The 23,605-nt window shown below is 41.5% G+C and overlaps 1 protein-coding gene across 5 annotated transcripts in view; it reads left to right on the forward strand.

Annotated features, from left to right (window-relative positions):
- Nucleotides 1–4,817: 4,817 nt before the first annotated feature.
- LOC112970739 (V-set domain containing T-cell activation inhibitor 1-like) overlaps nucleotides 4,818–23,605 on the forward strand; it is a 41,769-nt gene continuing 22,981 nt past the window's right edge. The window contains exons 1-3 of one of the 5 annotated variants that reach the window (XR_003255148.1): nucleotides 4,818–5,291; nucleotides 7,724–7,861; nucleotides 14,856–15,152. The gene's annotated coding sequence lies outside the window, so the exon portion shown is untranslated. The remainder of the gene's footprint in view (nucleotides 5,292–7,723; nucleotides 7,862–14,855; nucleotides 15,153–23,605) is intronic. The other 4 variants (XR_003255149.1, XM_026075454.1, XM_026075456.1 and 1 more) reach the window with 4 other exon arrangements.

Genomic DNA, 23,605 nt, shown 5'->3' on the forward strand with positions numbered 1-23,605 from the left:
CCAGCAAGGCAGGTGAGGCTGCATCTCACTTGCACCAGGAGGAAAGCAGAGATGTCCAGAACAATGGACACTTTAAATGCCTCCCAACACTTACTGCTGTTCCCTAGGAAAGCCCAGAAGCCTGGTGGCAAATATAATCATGAACATGTTTGCAGAAAAAGCATGAATTCCCACCGCTGAGTGTCTGAGATCCTGAACGCTCAGGCTGCCACCCACTTCAGGGTTTTCCAAAAGAAGAGAAAAAGTTACCTAAGAGAGAAACCAGCAACTAATCAGTCAGCCTGGAAGCTTTGTCACTTAGGGAATTGGACTGACAAAAGCAGCAAAAACTCCACTTCATTCTCCTTCCTTTCTCACAGTGAAGCTGACTTTTTATTCCCATTTCTCCCTCCCATTCTGGTCAATAGGCCTCAGCCATGTATGCATAATTCTTGCCAAGTATCTCTTATTGTCAGGTTTTAAAAAGAACGTTTCTATCTAGGGCTATAACAGTACTGACTGCTGCCTCTTTATTTGCAAATGAACAATCTTCTACAGTTTTTACTACTCCAGTTGCACAAGGAAAGGACTTGAGCAGTTGCTCAAGGGATTTGAAAGCCAACACAAGCACTCTCTATTTCTTCTGTACCTCTGTCTTCTCTCACTTGGGGTAAGAAAGAGCTCTAGCTATGTAGCACCTGAAGGCAGGGTGTAAAGAGGATGGGGCCAGACTCTTTTCAGTAGTGCCCAGCGATAGGATGAGAGGCAATGGGCACAAAATGAAACACAGGAAGCTCTGCACGAACATGARGAAAAACATCTTTACTGTGAGGGTAACAGAGCACTGGAACAGGTTTTCCAGAGAGGTTGTGGAGTCTCCATCCTTGGAAATATTCAAAAGCCACCTGGACAGGGTCATGGGCAAGATGCTCTAGGTGACCCTGGTTGAGCAGGGGSGTTGGACTAGATGATCTCCAGAGGTCCCTTCCAACCTCAACCATTCTGTGAGCAAGAATAGCCCGTTACGTCAAAAACTGTAAACAAGAGAAATCAGTCACAACTGGAAATGCTTCTTGCATGCTGGAGAGTTTCAGTCTATGGCCAAACCCAGAATGGCAGTTAAAGTACACAAATCTTGAGTGCTCTCTATCCTAATGTAAACAGCCTTTTTGTTTCTACTCAAACTGAAGAGTAAATAAGGTTTAGCAAAATGAAGTCAGAGAAGAMGACAAGCATGGTAAGCTATAGTTGTTGCTGGTCTATACTTTCCTACCCTCAAAAATAACTCAGTCTCCCACTCAGAATGACAAATGAAGTGGTGTTTACACTTTCTCACTGCAGTGAGCCAGATTAAGACTGTTCTTATTGTTCATAATACCAGATAAAAGTATCATTGCTAGTGATTACAGTGCTGCATAGCAGTYAATGATATGTGACTCACTTTTTTGGAGTAGCCTACCAGCAGGATCATAAGCCATTCTGACTATGAACACAGGRGGAGGAGGAAAAAATACAACTAAAAGAGGAACATCACAAGGTCACCACATGCTAGCATAGCACTGAAGGAGTGCTTCACAGGCACTCAGGTAGTTACACAGGATCCTTGTCCAGTCTAAACAAGAGTACCTAGCTGAATCCAAGTTTATATTCMAAGTAGGGCAGGATTTTGGGAAATTAAACTATAGAGACCCTCCCTTCTTCCATCCATTCACCTGCATGTGGTGAAAAGAGTCTGGCTCTGATTTTGAAAAGCATTTGATCCACAGTGTTTGCATTAGCCGCACATGTGGGCAACCGTGTTTGTAACAAACCTAAGACAACTTCTAAAATTGATTTCTCTATTCTGCTTCAAAGGAGACCATATTTTGCTTCTGTTGGAAGCCTTTTAGCAAATACAGAGGATACAGTATGAGGGTGGTGGGGGGAGTTATACAGTGTAAAAGCAGCATGAAAAAGCCACTAATCTGTTGGATATCTCCAAACACTGGCATGAGCAGCCCCAGAGACTGAAAAACCAACAAGGCATTAGGCAATGGTCATTACTGCATGAATCAGCTTAAAGATTTTATAGCAACTTGATGGCCTTTCTCAACAATACTTGTGTTCCACGGAAGATTACAGTTGGGTTTTGGTARAACATTTAGCAAATTGTGTAACTATGATAACAGCAATCTCTTTTAGGTGACCCAACCCACACTAAGTTCAACGGGGCTACTTTGAAGAAACATGGAGGAAAAAAAAAAAGTCATCCCACCCTATTATAATTTTTTATTTTTACAGAAAAAAAGACTGAATAAAGCCGTATTATGCTTTTGCCAGCTTTTCCTTTTATTTCTTATCTAATTACACTCAGTGTAGTGCAGTGGAACACCAAACGATCACAATAGCTCATTTTGTCACAAGAACCATTAGCAATCTTGAAAAAACCCTATGTGTTTTGGTGTGGTTTAACCTAGCAAGTGCTCACCGTGGAACAGCATATTTTGTCTTAAACACTGAAAATTAAATTGAGTTATAACTATGTGGCTATGCCCTCCAGCCATATAACTTTTGTTCCAAACCATTAGAAGGCATATCTGTGACTCCTGTATTTTCCACACACTGAGCAGTTTCAGAAGAAAGTATCAGCAAGCTGAATTTGTTACCTCTTTCTGCAAGATAGGAGAACAGCATTGAAGTGAGATAAGGATGGAACAGAAAACACTGACGGGTTGCTTACCTAGGTGCAAAGCTGGAATAGTTGGCTTTCGGTTCTCATGATTTTTGCTATCTGATGTAAGGTACTTAACCACAATGCCAGTATACTTCTTCAAAGCCAAACAAAACCCAAAGTATGTAGGATCCTAGGATTTTAAAGGACATGTACTGAAAAAGGCTATTCAAATCATTGAAGACACTGAAGAATTGCCTCAGCTGATGGTTTAAATTCAGGGTGGGTTACCTAGTATCTCAGATCTTTTCTGAGCACTTGAAGAAGGAATTTGCATATGAAGCTTTATGGTTACACTTAAAAATCTTGAACTCAGTTATGGAGTGATTTTCTGTTAGTGTTGGACATAGCATCTGTGAGTCAGAGATTTCAACAGTTGTGTTAACTCAGATGATACTTCTGCTTTGCGTTTGACATAAAATGAGCTCTTAGATTAGTGTTCTAATCAAGAAACGAGCTTTYAGAACAGCACAAAAAGTCAAGTATATCTTTCTCATGATGTTAGTACAGTCACAGACATTTTTGTGCTTTGGCAGGAATTTTATTCTTAGACGTCTTCCACTGTTGTGCTTCAGTGCCAGACAGAATAACTTGCACGCACTTGGAAGTATGTTCCTCTACACCATCTTACCACAAAGCTAGTGCAAGTTGCATCAGGTAGTCAAAGCTTTCCAAAAGTGAAATGCATCAGGAAATATGTGGGATCATCAGTATCACAGGAAGAAGGAGTGATTCCTCCACAGCATTATTTGAGTGAGAAACTGTATTGCTGAGATACTATCATAAAACTGACTCATTAATAAAGTGTTTCATCTCAAAGTAGAGCATGCTTTTTTTTTTGTGCTATTCTAGCATAATGAAACATGACTAAAAAGAAAAACAAAACAAAAAATAACAAAAAAAACAAGAAAACAGACTTGCACTGAAGTTCAAGCAATTTATTGTAAATGAGTTTTAGATAGCAATATTTTATTTCAGCCAGCATGAATAAATAGCTAGGTCTTTCCTTAACCTAAGCAGAGAAGAGTTGGGATGAATGAGACCAGACTGTTTGGAATATTGATTGTTTTAGTCGATTGGTATGCTTTCTGGGGCATGCTTATATAATGAAAATAAGTTCAACACACTAACAGTGCATTATATACAAATTATGATATATATTTATACATACACAACCTTACTGTGCAAACACTTTTAAAAATAGACAAAGGGATGTGTCAGAAGGACTAAAACAGTAAGAGGGACTACCCAGAAACCAGCAGTTTAGAGAAGACAATTGAGCAGGCTCCACCTAATATAGTCCAGAAATGGAGTAATATAAGTGCTGAAATGTGCAATTATGAAATTACGTTCAATTAAACCTCAGTGAAGTGATTGCCATGCTAGCAAATGCACTAAGAAAACTAAGTTTGTTATGAAATAACATAGCAGAGTGTACCAGACACCGACACCCAGTTGACAGTCACCTCAGCAAGATGTGAGCGAGAGCTCTCTCAGGGAGAATTAGAAAGTTTTCCACCGCGGCTAGCTGAAAACACAAGGGCTAAACATTGCTTGTAATCATCCATCAAAAGCAGAAATCTAGTGAGACAGTAGGGCTTGATCGCGTGGCAAGTAAAAGAGCTTTTTTGACAATGCAGAATCTGGAAAAGCATACTTGGAAACTGCAAGTGGTAGCCTGTGTTCGGATATACAGAACTCGGCATACATGGGCATCAGTTAAACTAATTGTAAAAAGGGACTTTTTTTTTTGAAAAATATTTTMTTTTCTTAATGGGAAGAACCAAGCAAAGTTGCAAGTGCATGCTTGATCTAAGGAGGCACCAGCCCTATCAAAAGCACTACCAAAACCTTTTTCTGAACATCTTCAAGTGGCAAAATCATGCAAAGAAATGCTTCTTAGCAGGGACATGTTTTATATGACAAGAAGTAGATATTCCATGTCTGGGAAGAACTGCAATACCAGAGCACTGCACTATCATAGGCAGCTAAGGGTTGGGGGGGGGGGTTGTGTAAGGGAGGAGGGTATTCATAAAAAAAAAAAACAACAAAAAAAACACCCACACACAGCACAAATACCATCAAACACAACTCACCTACTCACCTAGTGTTTTTTTCTATCATGCATGTCTTCCTCCTGCATTGAAAAAACACACCATACCACTACAAGGCTGCAGACAGGCCTTCACAAGGTAAGTTACTACATTTGAGAGCTACTTCATGTTTTTATGAGTCTTCTACCTCTGCATGTAGCACCTCAAGATTTCTGATCCTCAGCAACGCTTTCTTCCCCTGGGCAGCGTAAGGCTTGGGGTATATCAAGGAAGGGATGAAAGGTGAAATATCGAATGTTCCTGAGCTTTTACTACTGGTAAAGTGGTAGCTAGCCAGTCTTGCGTCAGCTGAGCGTGCTGCAGTGAGCGACGTCAATAATTCCCTCTATTCCTCGGCTAGTCAAGAACGGCAGCCCCAGATGCCTGAGTCATTGCTTCATGCATCCTGCCTCACTTCAGCACTTCCTCATTTAAAGTAGGGACTTGTCGGAGTAGCACGTTTGACTCTCAGCAGTCTCAGGCAGGATATCAAGAGAAATTCCACACAGGTAAGTAAAAAAGATCAAAGTTTTCTGTCCTGTACCAGAAAGTGCTAAAATGGCAGGATCTTGGATGTGACCATTTGGCTTAACTCTTTCACAATTGCTTCAGACGCTGTGGGTGGGGGGGGGAGGAAAAAAGCAAACAAACAAGAAAACTTTTTTTTTTCCTTGWTGTAAGTGGCAGACTGCCGAGAGGAAAAATGCAAATGTGCGAGGCTCCMAATTAAAGCATTTCTGCTCTGCTGGTCCACTCCACTCCCTTGAGTTGACCGCCAGAAGGGGCTGCACTTTCACCTGCAAACAGCTTGCAAAGAGAAAGGAAGCCTAAGGCTACTGGTTCACCTAACACCCCAAAAGGCTTCTCRGGCTAAATTTACTCACCGAGTACAATTTTGCCTTCATTTCTGCTCTTTGTTTTCTACTATTCTTTCGTCATTAAACTGACATAGAGGCAGAAACACTGATTGAAGCGTGAATTCCAGTTTAGTGAATTCAGAGAATGAGTACTAGGTTGAAAACAAATACTCGCACGTACCTCCTCAAAACGTGAGCCGAGGAAGGGGAAAGACTCAGACAACACATTCGGAACACCAGTCACACCAGAAACGAAACCCCACTTAACTTTTCAGGTTCTGAGTAGTCACTGTTTACAAACCGACAGCTTACAGTAGCGCCTAAAAACCTCCATACAAGGCACACGAAGGAGTCCCGTTACACTGAACAACACACACGCAGATCGGTGCCACATAAAACGTGCAGTTTCAGTTTGCAGCTGTTGAAGAAATCAAACAGCACACGGACAAGAAAGAGGGCAAACAACCGTCAGGTGAGGAGGATTTGCCCCAGTCATTAGTCAGTCTGGTTTCTGTCCTAAGTGTTTGTTAGCTTAGAAAAATAAGGTAACAACAATTTATAGATACTGAGGCAACGGTAGGTTTCACAAGTAGAACTTCTTGTCTTTGAGTTTTGAAGGAGAGTTTATAGTAATTGAATATATTTCCACCAAAAACAAATCCCACATGTACATACCAGTCATATGTACATCGGGGCATTTAAAACAAGTTTTCCCATTTAAAATAGCTTATTGAATCAGTTTTGTCCTAAACTGTGGGGAAAAAAACAAAACAAAAAACCGATGAGATTCTTGATAGCTCATCTCTTTTTCAGAAGAAACTGTACCCACCAAAGTAATACAGGGAGAGAGGAAGGCAGAAGAGAAATGCAGTCCAAAAATACAAAACAAGATGCTGCTAAGCCCAATTTCTCACATATTCATGTGTACTTGGCTCCTTAAAAGCCAGCTCATGCCAGACAATTTTGCTTTTTTTTTTTTTTTGATTAAAACTGAGTCTTGAGCGCACAGTGAAACCACACGACTATAGATTTCAGTCTTCATGAAATCAGAACTATTGCTATTCTTTTGAATTTACCTTTACAATACAAGCACAAGTAATGTAAAGGCAGAGTTCATTACAGATTTTTCCTTCTACAGAAACTAATTATTTTTAGAAAGAGAGATTGGTGGCAGTAGGAATTTTTCATTTCTAATCTCTCTTCCCATAATGCAGACCAGGCCACTAAAATATTTACAAAGATGAGTGATATAAGAAAAAGAAGTCCCCAGTATGCTGGCTCCAGTTATAAAGAGCCTAAAATAAAATTGCATGAATRTATAATACCTTTCAAGAGACAGATCTTTTGGTGGAACAGTGTCACCTGCTTTTTGACAATTTTCCCTCAGAGAAGTTGCAGAGAGCATCTCCAGAAAAATGAGAGAACATTTTACTCAAAGAGAAAACTATGGATTATTAAAAACAAAACAAAAAAACCCACAGTGTAGACAATTGTTTAGGGGTTGTTGGCTGTTTTTCTGTTTTGTTTTTAAACCTGAGAACGCAAGCTGTAAGAACTAAGCTGCCCAGATGTTAGTACTTCAGCTGCCCCTGGATATCTTCTAGTCCCTTCCACCTTATCGCTGTAGAGGATGTCTATATCTTGTGGCTATTCCATTGCTCTGAGTTCATCTTATTTAGAATAATGTGGTTTTATTTGTTCTCCCACTAATTCCCGTTGCCCTGCAACAGGTTTTCTCTTTTAACTCCTGTCTACTCTCTGTTCACCACCTCATTTGATTTCCAAACCCGCACTTGCTTGAGGCAACCAAGAAGCAGAATAAGCTCTTTACTTTCTCCAGTTCACCATGATTGTAATGATGTCCACTCCTTAAGATCCATCAAAATCCAAGCTCAGATTCTTCACTAAAGAAGAGTCGGAAAAAAAMCCCTAAATGTTAGCAGTTTAAAAAATAAATAAATAAAAAATAAATTCCCAGGCCCATTAGTATTTAAGGATCCTTTGAAAAGGTCTGGCTGCTGGTTTGTCTTGCACACACCCAATTACATTCTTCTTCTCAAGCGTTTTACAACCTTCCCTTCCAGGCCACACGAGGAGCCTTATGGAGCCACCTCACTCCTGCACGAGTTAAGCATTCCTGCGCGTACGCAGAAGGTGGCAGTCCAATTCAGGCAGCTGGACACGGCCCGCGCATGTCAACAGATAGAGCTTTGTTTCAACAGGTGAGAGAAATGGGGAAAAAGAGGCAGGGGGAAAAAATGGAATTATCCTCTGAACAACGAGACGCTTTGCCACCATGATACACAGATGCACACTAAATACATACACAGTGAAACATTGCACTGAATATCGACAGTTTTGGAGGCATGTAGGGACCAGAGGTGCAGACATGCTCTCAGTCAGATTTTTCAGAGCGATCTGAGCCTCAGATTTCATTAATTCTTTCCACTTCACAGCTGCCTTTAAAAACTTAAGCAACTCAGCCCCTTAGGGTGCACCTTAACCACACGGCAGGGTGTGGTGTGGAGGTGCCTGTGCTGCTGCTCCTGAATGAGTTCACTTTGCTGACAGAGAAGTTACTAATTTGCAGCTCCCTGCCATGCTAACGAGGCTCTGCTGCTCCTGGGCCTGAGCTAGGAATTTGGCTTGGCGCAGGCCCCCATGGGCGTCCTCGGCTGCTCAGCCCTGGTCCAAGACATCTGCACTACAACATGTTGTGTAGCAGAGGCATATCTGGGATCATACTGGCTTGGGTTTTTAATTAGGTTTATGGCCTTTTTTTTTTTTTCCCCCTCCCTGCTCATATAGCTATATTTGTTCAGTATTTATAGTCGCATTCAGTATCACTAAAAGGAATGCCCATTTTGTGACTTTAGCTAATTCTAGATTTGGTTATTCTCTCAGCTTCCTTTCACTTTATCTTCTCTGCATTTTCTTCTTTGTAAACTCTCCTGATCCCAATCACCACGTAGACTTTCTGCCAGTTTCCTCACACTAGTAGCTAAAGTCATCTGTAATTAAAACACACACACACACACACACACGTACTAGGACAGAGTCTTCAAGCTGGTGTCCTAAAGACTGAAGAAAGGAAGGCAGTTTGTACCCCTTGGTTTCAGGATGCCTGCTGAGTCAGGGAGGATATTGTAGAAGGACTAGAATATATATTTATGTCTTAAACTGCTAAAGCCTCAGCGTGCCTGTTACCCTCTAGGAATGCAAGCACTGCTCAGAACAACCCTGCTTCACCCCAACACAAACAGTTTCAAAACACAGCAATACATAGCTAGCTAAAGGACTCCAAATTAGACAAATTCTAGGCGTGGAAGACCTGCTTTTGGCTTTGTGCATGTTAAATTATGCAACTTCTTATTAGGAATGTGACCACATTAACTTCAGAGAAGATTTTCTAACATCCCAGAGCCAACTACCTTAAAGCCATAGGGGGGAGTTTCCATTTTTTGTTGTTGGTGGTTGTTGGGTTTTTTTGTCTGTGGGTTACCACTTTTTGTTTTTGCTTTCAAAGCAACCACAGAAAAGAAAAATTCCACATACACACCAGAAGAGCTCAACCAACCACAGCTTTTCTAGTTACAAGATAATGGCACCTTTGGCAACAAACATTACTTCAGCTTAGCCACTGTCGCAGAATGTCCATCGCTGGCAGGTTTGGCGGGGAAGGTCTCAAACCCATATAGTCAGCTTTCTGCCTTCTTAAGCTTTGTGCATAAATTCCAGCAAAGGCTGCCCATATATGATGGGCTTTACCACATCCTCTTGACCCTTTACTCTTGGTGAAACAGCAGAGTCAAACCACCTCCACTTTGCACTGAGAAACTTGTTCTGATAGTAGATAGGACAATGTGTAAGATTTCAATAGCAGTAAAATGCCATTTGTACAGATCTACAAGGTATTAAAAGCAAGTAAGCTGCTAACAGCAAAACTTATAACTACAGGATACATACAGCAATATACTCCCTGAAAGCAGAATTGTTTAACACACTCAGCCCATCTACTGAGCAGCAGACATTAATGCAGCATCACATTAACAGTGCTCAATATCATTCTGAAAGAGAGCACCTGTGGTGGATGAAACCACAGGACTTAAGGTCATTTGCAAGGCTTCATTTCAAGTATTTTGCTTTGGTCACTGCAGTTTACCAGTTCCACTCCAAACTGACTTTTGCACTGTCAGTGAAGAGTGCAGGTCACTGGTGCAATTCAGCTTTTGCTTGGTGTAGTTCAAGAGTACGACTTTAATGATTTGGGGGGGGGGGGGGGGGGGGGGGGGGGGGGGGGGGCTTGGAGAAAGCGGGCAAAATAGATTAAATCTAGAGGATACTAGCTTTGCCTTTTAAAATTATTCCTACAACTTGGATTTGCATGCATGTATTTTCCCCCCCGCCTCTTGTGCATATATTAAGTTTCAGGGGGGTTGTATTATTTTATTTCACTTTCAATTTCCCTGCAAGGCAGCTGGAAAGACTCAACACAACGAGGTAAAGGACTCAGCTATTTGCTTGATTTTTCCCCAGTTTATGAATTAAGTTGTTTAGTTGTACAGTCCAAATCTATTTCTCAACTAAATATGGTTAAAGGATGAATATAATTTCTTCACCTCTGGCTTCCTAGAGTCATTTCTCAACATCTGAGTCTCCCACATTATACAATGCCATGTGCTTAATTTCTGAACTAACCCATTTTTGTAAAGGCAAACTAGCTTTTAGCTCCTTTCTCAGCAGCCTTGCCAGAATGAGGTCAGTCATCACCACAGTTACAGTGTTATTTAAGCTACAGCCAACAGATTTTTGCTATCACATTTGAGAAGAGAGGGCTATTTTATTATTACTTCAAGAACAAGAGCAACATCCAGAACTCCCTACACTTCACTTGCTGAGGCAGCCCAATTCACATGTGGTTTGTTCTTTAAAAAGAATAATTTTTTTCAAGTTCTATACGGAGTTGCTTCATTTTGTGCTCTGCATCCTTGAGTGTATGTAAACTGACTACAGTTTACATTTGCAGAACGAGCTTGTTTTAGCTATCCAGCTTTGGAGGAGCTGGAATTGTCTTTTTCTTTCCCATTACAACAAATAAACAACATACAAACAACACGGACATGAACCCAAACCACACTTACTATCTTGAAAACCTCTATTTCATTCTTGCAGTTATGATGAACCCTGTTACCTCCCAAAAGGTGACAATTCCCTCTTACTGAAATGTACATTGCTATCCAGAGAAGGACATCTCTCAAGTAGCTGTGATGAAGGAAAATTCAGGGCACAGGCATTTTTATCCCATAAAATAAAAAAGTAGAAGGAGATTCTCAGCCTGATCTTCATGTCCCATCCCTCATCCCCTTCACCCCGACATACACATTTAGGACTTCCAAAGGAGAAGGATGGTGGGAAGATGGCCAGAGGCATTTGTGAATTCAAAAGGGCGAACAGAGGTGGTGACAGGGAGCATAGCTGCTTTTCCTGCTCTACCACATACACCCTAAGGGCCATGCCATGGTTAGTTCGCTGCCGCGCACTCCTTGCTCCCTCACCCACATTAATGCTTCCATCTACTCAGGCCGCAAGCTGAGTTTTCCTTGCAGCTGGCACAATTATAATTAGTTAGCGGAGCTGCAGACAGCTGCCCRGGGCAGCTCTGAGTTCAGCACTGGCTAGTCACACATGCACTAACTGCTGCCTACCCCAAGTTCTGTGCTGCCAGAAAACAAACATGCTACCCATGCTGTGCTGCATCTCTTGCATGTTCCCAGTCCTCTGCTGGGAATAAAACAAAACCAAGTCACTTTGATGCTAACAAGTTTCCCTGAAAAAGTACCTCTGCAAGACAGTCTGGGAAATAGCTGTGCCAAGCAAAAGAAGAAGAGGCCTACATTTCACCTGTGATTAAAACTTATGCAAGTCCCCATACTATAACACTCRTACTACTACCTACCCCCCCACATCCCCCAATTTCTTTCCTCCTTCCACAGAGAGGAAGCAGAGGAGAGTGGGTTTTTTTGCACTAGAACATTGTTGTCCCAGTGGTAAGTATACCCTGGGGGACCCAACTCCACAAAAACCTCTTAGGCCTGCAGTCAGGGTCTACTAAGGCCGAGGATGGAGGTAGTGTCTTGCTGAGCACAGATTGACTTTACTCCACCAAGATCTGGCTTCACCAYAGTCTGGATGAACCTTCAATATTCTCAAACCAAATGCAAAACAGTCTGATTAAACAACTGACAGAGTTATTTAGCAGGTGTGGCTGAGACTCTTGAAACTCTTCATGGGAAACAGACTTCGGTCCTCAAAGGTTATCCTTCACTCAGCTTCCATACAATTCTTTTGAGTTCCTTAGTACAGCTACAAGTTTCATGGCAGTCATGGTGTGAAACCACCATACTAATTTACATACATCTTCTGAATACTGCTTTTGCAGCTGTAGTTGAACATTTTGATTTAGATATAACCTGATACACACAAGCTGGCATAAGTCTGTGCGACCCTGCTGGCTTGAAAGGGTTGGCAGTATATCTTTACCTCACCCCAAATATAGATTTGTTCCACGCTCCAGAAGAAGGGAGAGACTGAATTAAGATAGAATAGCCTTGATTAAAATGCAGTTCTGGTGTCTTGGTTCCCATTTTCTCTTACTTCTCTTCTGTGTTGAGAGAGGCATAAGTTAGTTTCTACCCAGAAATTCCTTGTGTCAGTGGGCATAAAAGCACTCTTTTGGCTCCAGCCCTCCATGCATTTTTAGCCTGTGTTATAGGAGATTTTGGCAGAGGGAAGCAGCTGTAAGAAATAGGGCACAGCTCGGGTAATGCAACTCATGGTTGATACCACCACCAACTCACTAGCAGCAAAGTGCAGATCAGAGACACCCCTTGACTCACCCTTTTTAGACAAGGGAAAGCATTTCACCTCAGATAGATCCAGAGTCTGGGTGGTTACAAGCCTTTGCAAAGCTAACTCTCAGACATTTTATCTGCCCTAACCTATAGCTTAGGAACAGGGTTGCTTCAGGTCCTAAAAGCTCTGGCTTCCACTTTAGAGCTGCTCTAAACAGTTGACTGCCCTCCTCTAGCTGCCACCTTGACTTCTTCTCCCAGATGACTGTTTACAGCTTGAATGAAGGATTATGAAAGACCAATGTGCTATTAGTTCAGTCTAAGTAAACAGCCACAGAAGTGCCGAGGTCAGCTTTGAGGCCATCAAAATCTGGGTTACTGTAAGATATGTAAATAATGAGGCTCTTCAAATCCTATTTGGAAGTAGGACAGAGATGTAAGGGCTTTGAACTGCAGACTTCAGACTGGCATGTTAACATCTAGAGAAGATTTCTGAGTATTTAGTGGAAGTGCTTTAAAATCAGCTCATCTGAAGTTTACAGAATTGAATTGCTTCCTATAAATTTTTTCCCCTGTACTTCATTGTATTAAACTCATTAACTGACATCTGTTAAACAAAGTGCAAGGTAAAGCACAAGGCACAATAACAATTGCACCTAATATTTGCTAGTTAAACCTTTACAAGCATGTCAGCAAGGGGGAAAGAGCTTGTTCCATAACATAATCCCACAGACAGACATTTGTGTTTACAAGAAGGGCAGCCATAGCATTTAACACATTTTAGAAGTGCACTAAAAATCCAAACAATGCATTTCATTTGCTAGCAACATAATCTGTCCCCAAGACAGATGGCTGAAGCAAGTGAACCCGGTCCAATGCCATATCTAATCAATTAGCACTTTGTACATTCATATCATCTGAGGACATCACACCCCTACTCCCATGAAGGCAATGGTTGCAGTAGGTTGCACAGTAAGTCCCTTTAAACACTTTTGGCTCTCCTCACTTCCTTCCCCAGCCGAAATAACAAGATGCAGTTTGGGTAAGCAGAAGGTAATGTCCCCATTCCCATCACTAAAGACTAGTCAACTTAATTCTTGTTGCACATGTCAACTCTTTCTGTTAGTAAGCAAATCAAAATGGGAGAAGAATCTCATCTTTCCAAATAAGAATTTCTGTAAAATTTTGACTTTGAGTTCAGTCATCTCCATTAGGCCCCAAGTCGTCTTTTTCATTACCACAAATGCTCAGAACCTCAGTTTTGGCCCCATCCAAAAGGTTTACACAGAGTATCTCTGGCAGGAGAGAACATGGATTGTGGCAGTCAAGCTGTGAGAAACAGAGGTGGCTTAGGGAGCCCTACATCTCTTGCCAGGAGCAGTATGAATACTTACTTAGCTACTGCATCTGTCAAGACCAAAACTGAGAGGTATTTCACAATGACCAAAAATTCTCCTGGCTACAGCTTTGTTAGCCTTTCTCTAGAAGTATCCACTTCCCTAAACCTGATGACAAAACAGAAGAGCATTTTTTCACTCCAGCAATAACAGCTGTACATTGAATAGCATTGTCTTTTAGGAAGATTTGACCATATCACAAAAGAAATCTTAAGTACTTCCAGATATGCAGGACTGGACAACCTTTCAATCCTATCAAAGTATCCACAGCATGCTACATGGTACCTAAAAAACTAGCCAAATATGGTCCTGCCTCTGTAATCCATCCTCAGCACTTGTACAAACACTACTTCAAAGGATTTGGCTCATGATTTTAAATGAAATTTCTGCAAGGACTGAATAAGGAAACTAGCCTTTTTACAAGACTGTCAGGATTTTCTAGTAAGAAAAATCTGAAGACAAACTCAGAGATCTCTCACACGTGCACAAATATGTATAAAACACGCACCTCAAGACGTCACTAAAGCAGAGACTGCCAGAAGGGTCTTGACAGCAGACAGTAGTTAAAAGTATCGCAACTAGGATGCCCCAAATTTTTTAACTCATGACTCTAGTRTATATGGACAGAGAAACATTTGAGAAGACTGGGCCTGGAACTACGCAATTATAACCGGCAGCTCAGTTCTGGGTGGACTCCCAAATTGTATTGGTTGGTTGGCTGACATTCTTGGAGAAGATACCTGAGGATGCAAAGTTGTGAGGTGATATAACCAGAGGATATTTCCAGTCATGCACATCTTGGTTTTTGATTTTGCTGGAACACTATGGCACATTTTTGTGCCCTTTATATTCTAAGCCACATCATGTGCCCAGCTAGTAGTCTGCTGCCAGACAATACACCTACTGAATATTGTTTCCAAAAATCAGTGTCGCAGACATTACAATTACTGTAATGCTCCAACCTACAGATTCCTAGATTTCCAAAGGAAAGTTATTATCGAGGTGATGCAAAGGACTCATCACTGTGCACAGCTCCAGCCAAGAGCCTGAAGGGCACCAAAACAGATGTGCCCCTGGAGGCTGCTACTACACAGAACAACTGGCATCTTTGTTACACGGCTGGAGGCACTGAGCCTGCTGCTTCAACTGCCAGAGCTACTAGATCACTGCCAGTGGAGCTACAGCCTGTTCAGCTGTTACAGAAGGAGCTACTGGGCCTGGATCACACAAGGAAAAAACCCTGCTGTGAGAGCTGCCATCAGAAGGTACTTTACAGGGTGTTAGCCAAGGGAAGGGGAAGAGTTAAGTGTTCAAGGGAGATTAAGTGGGGGCCCCCCCCCCACAAGGGCTGTTCCAGCCAGAGGACAGCTGAGACTTCTCAAGAACATAAGTAAAACTAAATGTTGCTGCTCCAGAAGGGAAAGGGCTGAGTTACTGCTACCACAAGGCGACAAGGGGGAGGAGGAAGGACTGGGAAGGGGTAAGGCAAAGATTGTGGAGAAGTTGCCTCTTTCTTTCTTCACCCTCTCGCCAAAGAGTAGCTGCCAACCCTTCCACCTTGAGGGCTGCTGCTTCCTAGGACTCTTGCTGCTCCTTGCAGACTAGTGCCCTAGGCAACTGCYCACTTCACCTGAAGGAGACCCTTCTGTTTGCAAAACTGGGGGCTCAATACAGAGTCCCATTGTGCAGGACTAAATCCTTAAAAGATTTGAGATGATTTTGCTTTAGATCGATTACCTAATTTCAAGATGTAGGACCTCACCTATCATTCCTGTCTACTGAGCTTGAAAATCTGACCAGATCACAAAGCTTACTTTCTCCCAGGGGAAGGTGAGGCTTAGAGGCCAAATTGTAGGTCGGTGCCATGCACTGCCAAAATTGCAAGCCTTATTTGGGCTCTGCATTTCACACCCTCAACTTCCAGTTTGGGTCTGGTTGGAAACATACTGTAAAACTAAGTTTACCTAAATTTTTGCAGGAGGTTTCCTATAATCAAAGTATAAAACTGCAGAGAGGTCAGGCTGATCTTTCACAGCATGAAAGCCTGTGGTTTTGCACAAGATGCTCCTCTTTTTCAAGTCACTGCTCACCATTGCGCTTAAAACAGCATAAACATGTTAATGTTCGGTTTGGCATCTCTGACACTGAGAAGGATTACATTTGGTGAACTACTGATTACAAAAAGAGATGGCAGCAGCTACCCATTCACTGCTTTACTAGCATAGATTGAGCCTGGCTACCTAGCTAGCAAGCTGGTTTTATAGCAGAATTGTACAAAGTTAATCCAGTTCCTAAAGCACTTTGTGCTCAGAGTCATATCTAAAGTGTTCTCCAMCACAACACCCAAGATGACCCTATCGTCCACTACTAAGTGACCATCAGATGCTATTGCAACACAAGACATCTGAGTAGCATTCATAGACTTGACACCATCTAGTTGCTTTCAGATACTATTTCTCTAGCTTGCTTTCAGCTATAGCCTTCTTTCAGATGACAAGTTTTATACCATGTTTWACACCACAGAGCAACTGATGAAAGKTTATATCACCACAACAAAAGTAAGCGCCCTTTGAGGAAATGAGACAGTTTGCTAACAGAGTTCCATAATCACTGAACTATATCACCTTAGAAGAGCAAACTAAAGATCATTTGAAAACCTCTCTCCCTCTTACAGCAACTTTTAGGACTTATATCCCCCACATAGTTCTTCTGAACTATAAKCTATTTGTATATAGGGTTGTTGTCTTCTATTTATCAAGTTCAAAAACTGGCTTATCTTTACATTTCTGTTTTTTCACAACCTAGAAAGTATTAGCCAATCTTTTAAAGATGTGATTAACAGGTTACAACCTGGTTTCTTAGGAGAAATGAGGCTTATGTGATCAAGCAAAGCACCTGTCCAACTCCTCCCTCATCTCCCCAACATTCTTCGTAGCCATTAGACAGGTCTTTCAAAATTAAGTGAAAAAGCAGATAAGCTTATGTTAGTGCCTTCCTTGGGGCGAGAGAAAAACCAAAATATCCCCATCAAGTTAGTTCTTGTAAGAGTCCAGAGAATTTCTGTTGGAGAGAGGAATCGCAAAAGCTTTAATAGCAGAATGAGACATCAGAGAATCCATATGAGAATTTGGTCTTCTGTCCCATGCACTTCTGTGCAGTTTTCCTCTAGCAGTTACAGGATAACAGTTTGTGTTCCCTCACCTCAGTCATTCTGTTTGGGAAGACAACACCCAATGCAAAAAGTTTGCTTTCTCGCTGCCTCAGCTGCAATAGGGCTGTTAGAGTTAGTTACTGTTGAGAAGTACATGAAATCTAACCCATTATTGGTTCAAAACATGTTGGTATAGAAGTCAGTAGCCAGATGTCCCAAGTAGCAGGATCCTAAAGAGAAAAAAGTGACCAACTGTGCCCTGTGAAAATCAGGATTTGTGAGGTTGCCAGTGCCATTCTGTAATGGGAAAATGAAGTCACAGAAGGATGTTACAGTAGGAAATGCGACAGCACAGGAAATTGTGGCTTCTATCAGACCCTGTTCCTCTGCTTTCTCCAGAGGAAGAGATCTTTCTATTGCAAAGTAGTCCACTGATTGTTTTCTGTTTATTTTTTTTTTTCTCCTGACATCCCCAAGCAGCTAGGACTGAGGATTATCTTCTATTTTAGAAGAGCATAACTCTAGCCAAGTACAGCCCCCACCTAAAATCATTCACAAGAATTTCTGTTCAAGTGCTACACAGGCTCCAACAGGAAAGTCAAGACATTGAACTAGAATAGAAAAAACAAACACACAATTCTAAAAGTGAAACCACATTCAGATTTCCCACATCTACCTACAGAAGAGGGCAGGCAGTGGGTGAAAATTAATTGTATCCACACATGAGCATAGTAACCGTACCCTGTCCTTCCTATAAAACTGAAAGTGAGAGGATGCCACCTCTGTCTCATTCCATGTCTCTGAATAGAAACACACCTATAGGAAGCAAACATAGGTAGTCTGTCAAAGCACTTTAAAAGAAAGAAGTTCCTCTCTTTGCTTCCAAAACCTGAGCTTGCTGCTTTGAGAAGAAGCCAGCACCTCCTTGTGTGGTCATGATTACATGTGGGGAAAAATGCAATACTATCACATTGGTAACAGACAAAAGCACTTTTGCTGGTGGAAAGGATACAAGATCTGACCACACTTATAATACTCGAGAGACTCATGCTTCAGATTTTAAACAGTTTGGCTGAACTAGATCTGAACCAACCATTAGAAATGAAATCTGAAAGATTATTGAGAAACATTCCAGAGTGGAGGGCCTGCAGGAGCTTTAAGAAGAGCTTATGATACCTATTTTATCTTTTTCCTATTCATCCAAATTGATTGTTCAAGACATTTCCTTCACCTTCAGCCTCACTGAAATAGTATACATCTACCTCAGCTCTCAAGCCAGTTGTCCAGATTTCTCTGCTTCACACATCTGGGCAAAATAACTTGGGCATCTCAACACAGGTCTATATCGTGTATTGTATGTGCATCGCATTAACTCAATGCATGGCTGTTTTCCACTTGGAACCGTTATTTACACCTTAGTTTAAAAAAAAAAAAAAAAAGCATGAAGTGCTGACAGACTATTTTAGGGGCCTATTTCTGTCCATTTCTGATGGACAGAAATAAACTGGACGGCAATATTCTTGTGCCTATAACAACCAAATAGATACATTCAGCTCTCTTACCAGCGCAACTAGGATTAAAAGTCTGCGTAGACTTCAGTTTTATCTGTAAATATTTTCAAAAAGCAGGGGTTGAGTAGGAAGTTTTGGGGTTTTTTGAAACCTGTAATATTTGGCGACTGTCAGCCTCATTTTTATCATTGGTTCAAGAGTCCTTGAACCACTAAGACCTAATATTTTTACTAGCACAAAGTTTACACTTGGCAAGTGCTTTGCTCATTTCAAAGGGTAACTATGAAGAAGGTTAACACAGGCTTCTGGAGAATGGAATGACTCTTTCCTTTCTTAGTTACTTGCATTCATTGCACTTACTTGGKTTTTTTTGCTCAAAAAGCACCGCCACCAGAACACAGAGGAATATCCAAGATACTTTGTTAGGGCACAGGTGTTCAGGGTACATGCTATGAATTACTCGTATGAACTCCAATAGAAGGTTGTTCTATAAACAGTTCCTCACTCCCTGAAAAGGAAGTTCTCATGTAAACTGCAGCTGCAAGTCCATTTGTAATGATTAAAAATAAAAAAAATAAAAAGAGAACACCTTTGCTTTTGCTTTAACAGAGCAATGCTCTGGGAGAGGTCAGCTCAGGCAGAGAATAACTCCTTTGGGTTCAGTGGCTGTGACATCAATGAGTTTAATACCTTTGCTCAATCCCAGGGCCATAAAAAGTTTGACAAACAGTTGCTTACAAGCATGTCCAATAAGATGCATTTTGTAGCTTAGGAAAAAACCCAGGATGCAAGTCAGGTGGCTTATCTCGCTCAGACCCAGCTGTTGCCGTAAAGGTCTGCCCTTCAGGTACGCACACCCTCCATGAGGTGACTGACACAGAGCTCAGCCAGTTCAGCCACAAGTTAACAGTGGCCTGCATGTGCCCTGGGGAAGAGCCAAGGCAAGTTACACCAACCTTGGTCAATCCAAGTTTCTTTATCTCCTTTCACCCTGGCACTCCAAGCTTCCATTTTCAGACCCACTTCTCCCAGTATTTCCATGTCCAACCCTGCAAARGCCACAGCATGGCTATTAGTCTCATTTAGCTCTTAAGCTCACCCGTCCTGTTGAGTATTCTTGATGAATACTCAACACTTTTCTAGAGGGCACTAATAATTACTCTCTAAACTTCATTTGCTCCACAACTTTCTTCCTGCTCTCACCTATCAAGAAATACGGAACCAATCAACTGTAGGGTTATGAGTCAGGAAGAAAGCGTATTCTCTAGCAATAGGTCTGATAAAGAAGAAAAATAAACTGGTCTGGTAAAAAATAAACTAAGTGATAACTGTATCTAAGCTGAATTGTGTACATGCATCACTAGTATCATCATCTCATTTTGATGAAGATTTTTTTTTTAATTAAACAATATACAAATTAATACAAGGTAAGGGGAGACGGAATTACATGTGACCCACTATCTAGAAGAGCAACTGGCAGAATTTAAAGCCCTCAAGCCTGTTGCTGGCAACATTTGCCAGCACAAATAAACATCTGAAGGCCAGGATTTTCTTTGCTTTCACAGTATCAAACTGGAAAGCAATTTTGGAGAATGGAAATTCTCTGGAGTTAGTATGTCACATTTCCTCCTAGATAAGACATCAAACAAAAGTAATAAAGACATTTTATTGACTAGACAATCAGCTGAAAGCAGTCTTTCAAGCCCGAAATAGTTTCCCTTCTGCTTCCTAGGAAAGTCCCCCAGAATTTACCTTTCTCCCTCCCCCCTTGTGACCAGGCTTTTATCCGTTATGTGAATTTGAAAGTTCAAAAGGAGGGAGTTTTCCTCTTTTTTCCTTTGGACTGATGACATTTACTGTGGGGGTTTTATAACCCTGGCTTGGTGTGAAAGATAGCTGCTGACTTAAAAAAATAAAAATAAAAAAATAAAAAAAGACTTTTTAAATGGATAATGTATTGAGTAAGGGACAGCTAATGCCATCACCACAAATACTTATGAAGTTATTACACTAAATGCTGACAGTTTTTTCAAAAAAGATGTTATTGTTTGCAGCTTTACAGTATAAATAGCACAATACTGTTCTTACTTTGGGTTCAATTCTTTTCATGTGCACTCACATAAATCCAGAGTTGTTCAATTAATCACAGGGCCATTATGGAGACCTGTTATGACWATACTTCACCCTTGCATAAATAGTACGTTTATACAGCATAATGCATAGAACAAGTAAAATTTTAGCAACAGTCAGGACACTCCATTCAGAGATGACAAAGGTTTTTTTGTTGTTGTTTGTCTTCAAAAAACCCACAAAACCCCATTTGATGCATGTTAATCCTTTGGAAAACTAAATGAATTTTCAGGAGTGGAATACTCATTGATTCCAAATGAAACTCATGCATTGTTTTAGGCCAGATGAGGTGTTTTAAACTGACCCAAAATGTATTTTTCCATTTTGCTGAAGTTCMCCATAAGTTAAGCTTCAGTTTAATTCAATGCAAGTCTGCCCCTCTCCCCTACCCCCAACCCCGCTTTTTCTCCCCTCCTCTTCTAGTATACTTTGTCCTACTGCTGTGCACAAGTCATTTGTGAAGCTGTGAGAGCCTGCAGCTCACACCAGGCAGGAACCCCTAGCAACTCAATTATTGTCAAATTATAACCCCTCTCCTTCAGCCAGGAAGAGTTTTATGGCCCCTCAGTTGCACCCTGTCAAGACCCTGTACACATGGGATAGAGAAAACAAGAAAGGGAATCTCATTCACCGGCTTTAGGAGATATATCAGCTGTGAGCAGCAGAGGACATTGAAGGCTGAGATAACCTAGACACTGGGCCGGGAGTTGAGGTCAGGCGCGTGCCTGCTTCAGTGTGCACGAGGCAGCAGGCGCAGCTCAAGGCACAGGCAAAGCATGCTCCAGCATAAAATCACCCACAGCCCTGCTGAGTTAGAGGTCTGGAGAAGTCACGTAGCTGCTGCTTCAGTGACACCAGTTCCTTGGTAGCAGGGGGCAGCACTCTGCTTCTCCCATCCCTTTGCCAGCCACAAGCCTGGCTCCCTCCCTTCTCTCATCTCTGGCAGCAATCCTCCACTCTGCCTGCTTTTCCAGGAAGCCTGGATGAGCTCTGCATGTGCATAGCTGTGCACACACAGAGGAGTCCTAGCCCCTCTGGAGAGGCTTAGTAACGAAGGAAGAGTTCAAAGCCTTCCGAGATTTGTGAGCTAGATGCGAAAGGCAAGTTTAGCCCATCTTACTGACAGAGCTGCAAGCTCTTTGCTGAAGTTTGATCTAGGTGGAGATTTTTTGGTGTGGTGTTTTTACAGGCAACAGATCAACAGCAGCATTAGAAGACCCCATCCTTCAAAGAGACAGAATCATTTAATGCGGGGACCCTGTAATACAGATTGTACAAACCCCCTTAAAACAGCTAACTACTATAGCGAGAGGGAGAGGACTAGTTGCCCAAGAGGGACACATAAAGGAGTAAGGAGAAATACCTATCAGCCACACCCACAATGTGCCAGAACCTCCCATGTATTTCAGTCCATTTTGGTTATTTTTGCCTGTTTGTTTTATGAGAGGCTATATACAGGGCTTCACATCATTTGGCACACTGGCTAAAGAAAAAGAGTTCAAATACTTGAGAGGGCCAGAGGAATGCAATGAGATAACTYGACTTCACCCTTCTGTCCTACCCCAATACAGCCTACAAATATTTCTCCTCAGCTTATGGCCAGCAAGAACTTGAACCCTCACACATACTCACAGGCAGCGAGAAGGCTGACCAAACTTTTCAAAGATTATGGCAATAACTAGGYACCCATTACATGCTACTGAGAGAGGCTGAACTCTCAACTCCAAAGTGGTACTAGTAATCCAGTCTGCATCATATCTCTCTTCAAAAACAGGTCTCATTTTCACAGCTAGCTTCAGATCATCCAATTTGGAAATATTAGTATCAGTGTTGTATTAATCCAGCAAATACAGTTTTACTGACTTCAGTAATCCTATTAATCTCTACAGGACTCTTTACATAGTGAACCTAGGCATGGGCTTAGCTATTTGTTTTTTGAATCGAGTATTCCAGAATCCAGTAATGACACTGATTTTTAAGGGTCACATGCCAGAGAAAGAAAACCCACAGTGAAGAATTGAGGTCCTTATTTGCGTGTTAACATTTTACTCTGCAATACCTCTATCTTCAGAAGTTATAGAACAGTAAAACAAGATGTCAGTCAGATTACTAGAACCAGATATTTGGACAGGAGTTGCCTTCAAAGTCAGAGGGGAGGGGAAATTTTATATGACATATATATAAAAAATATATATATTTTTTAATTCAACTGAAGGAACTCTCACCTCTTTTTACATTAGCACTTGTGATCTAGTCATTAAGGCTTTAAAAAAAAAAAACACACACACACACACACACACACACACATATACACCTTTTTCATGCAGCTGCAGTCTCTTAGAAGAGACTGACCAGCTCTTTATTCTTCTTAAAAATAAATTATTCAGCAAAAGAGAAAAAAACATTTTGCTGGAACTGACAGAAAAAGCAGCGGAAACTTTCAGAGGAACAAAAAGGAATAGAGAGAAAGAGGAAGTTTCTTTGGGGCTGTCAGAAAGACATTGCAAAAAGGAACAATGACTTTTTGGTTTCTCTTTAGAAGTTTCATAAAAGGGCATGAGACCACCATACATCACTAGCCACAGGGAATAAGCTTCACCCAGTAAGCACAAGATGAGGCAGAGGATGGGCTACAGCATACACTGCTTAGGTCATGCTCCCTGAGCTTACACCCAGGCAGCATCAAACCTTCAGAAACCCAGGAGGACTTATGATGGCAATGACAGGGCTAGGTGGGGCCAAGAACACATTAGGGTTTAAGAGGGCAAATATCGCTCCCTAAATCAAGAGTCTTTGCCCACAGGAGGGGGAAGGGGAAAAAAAAAAAACATACACTTTGGTTTCTCTTAGAATAAAGAATCTTTGGAGAAAAGAAAAAAAGAAAATTTAAGAGGAACAATAACTTTACCTGATAGGAAGACAAATT

This window comes from Apteryx rowi, unplaced genomic scaffold, assembly GCF_003343035.1.
Source record: "Apteryx rowi isolate R43461 unplaced genomic scaffold, aptRow1 scaffold_404, whole genome shotgun sequence".
Classification (NCBI taxonomy): Eukaryota; Metazoa; Chordata; class Aves; order Apterygiformes; family Apterygidae; genus Apteryx; species Apteryx rowi.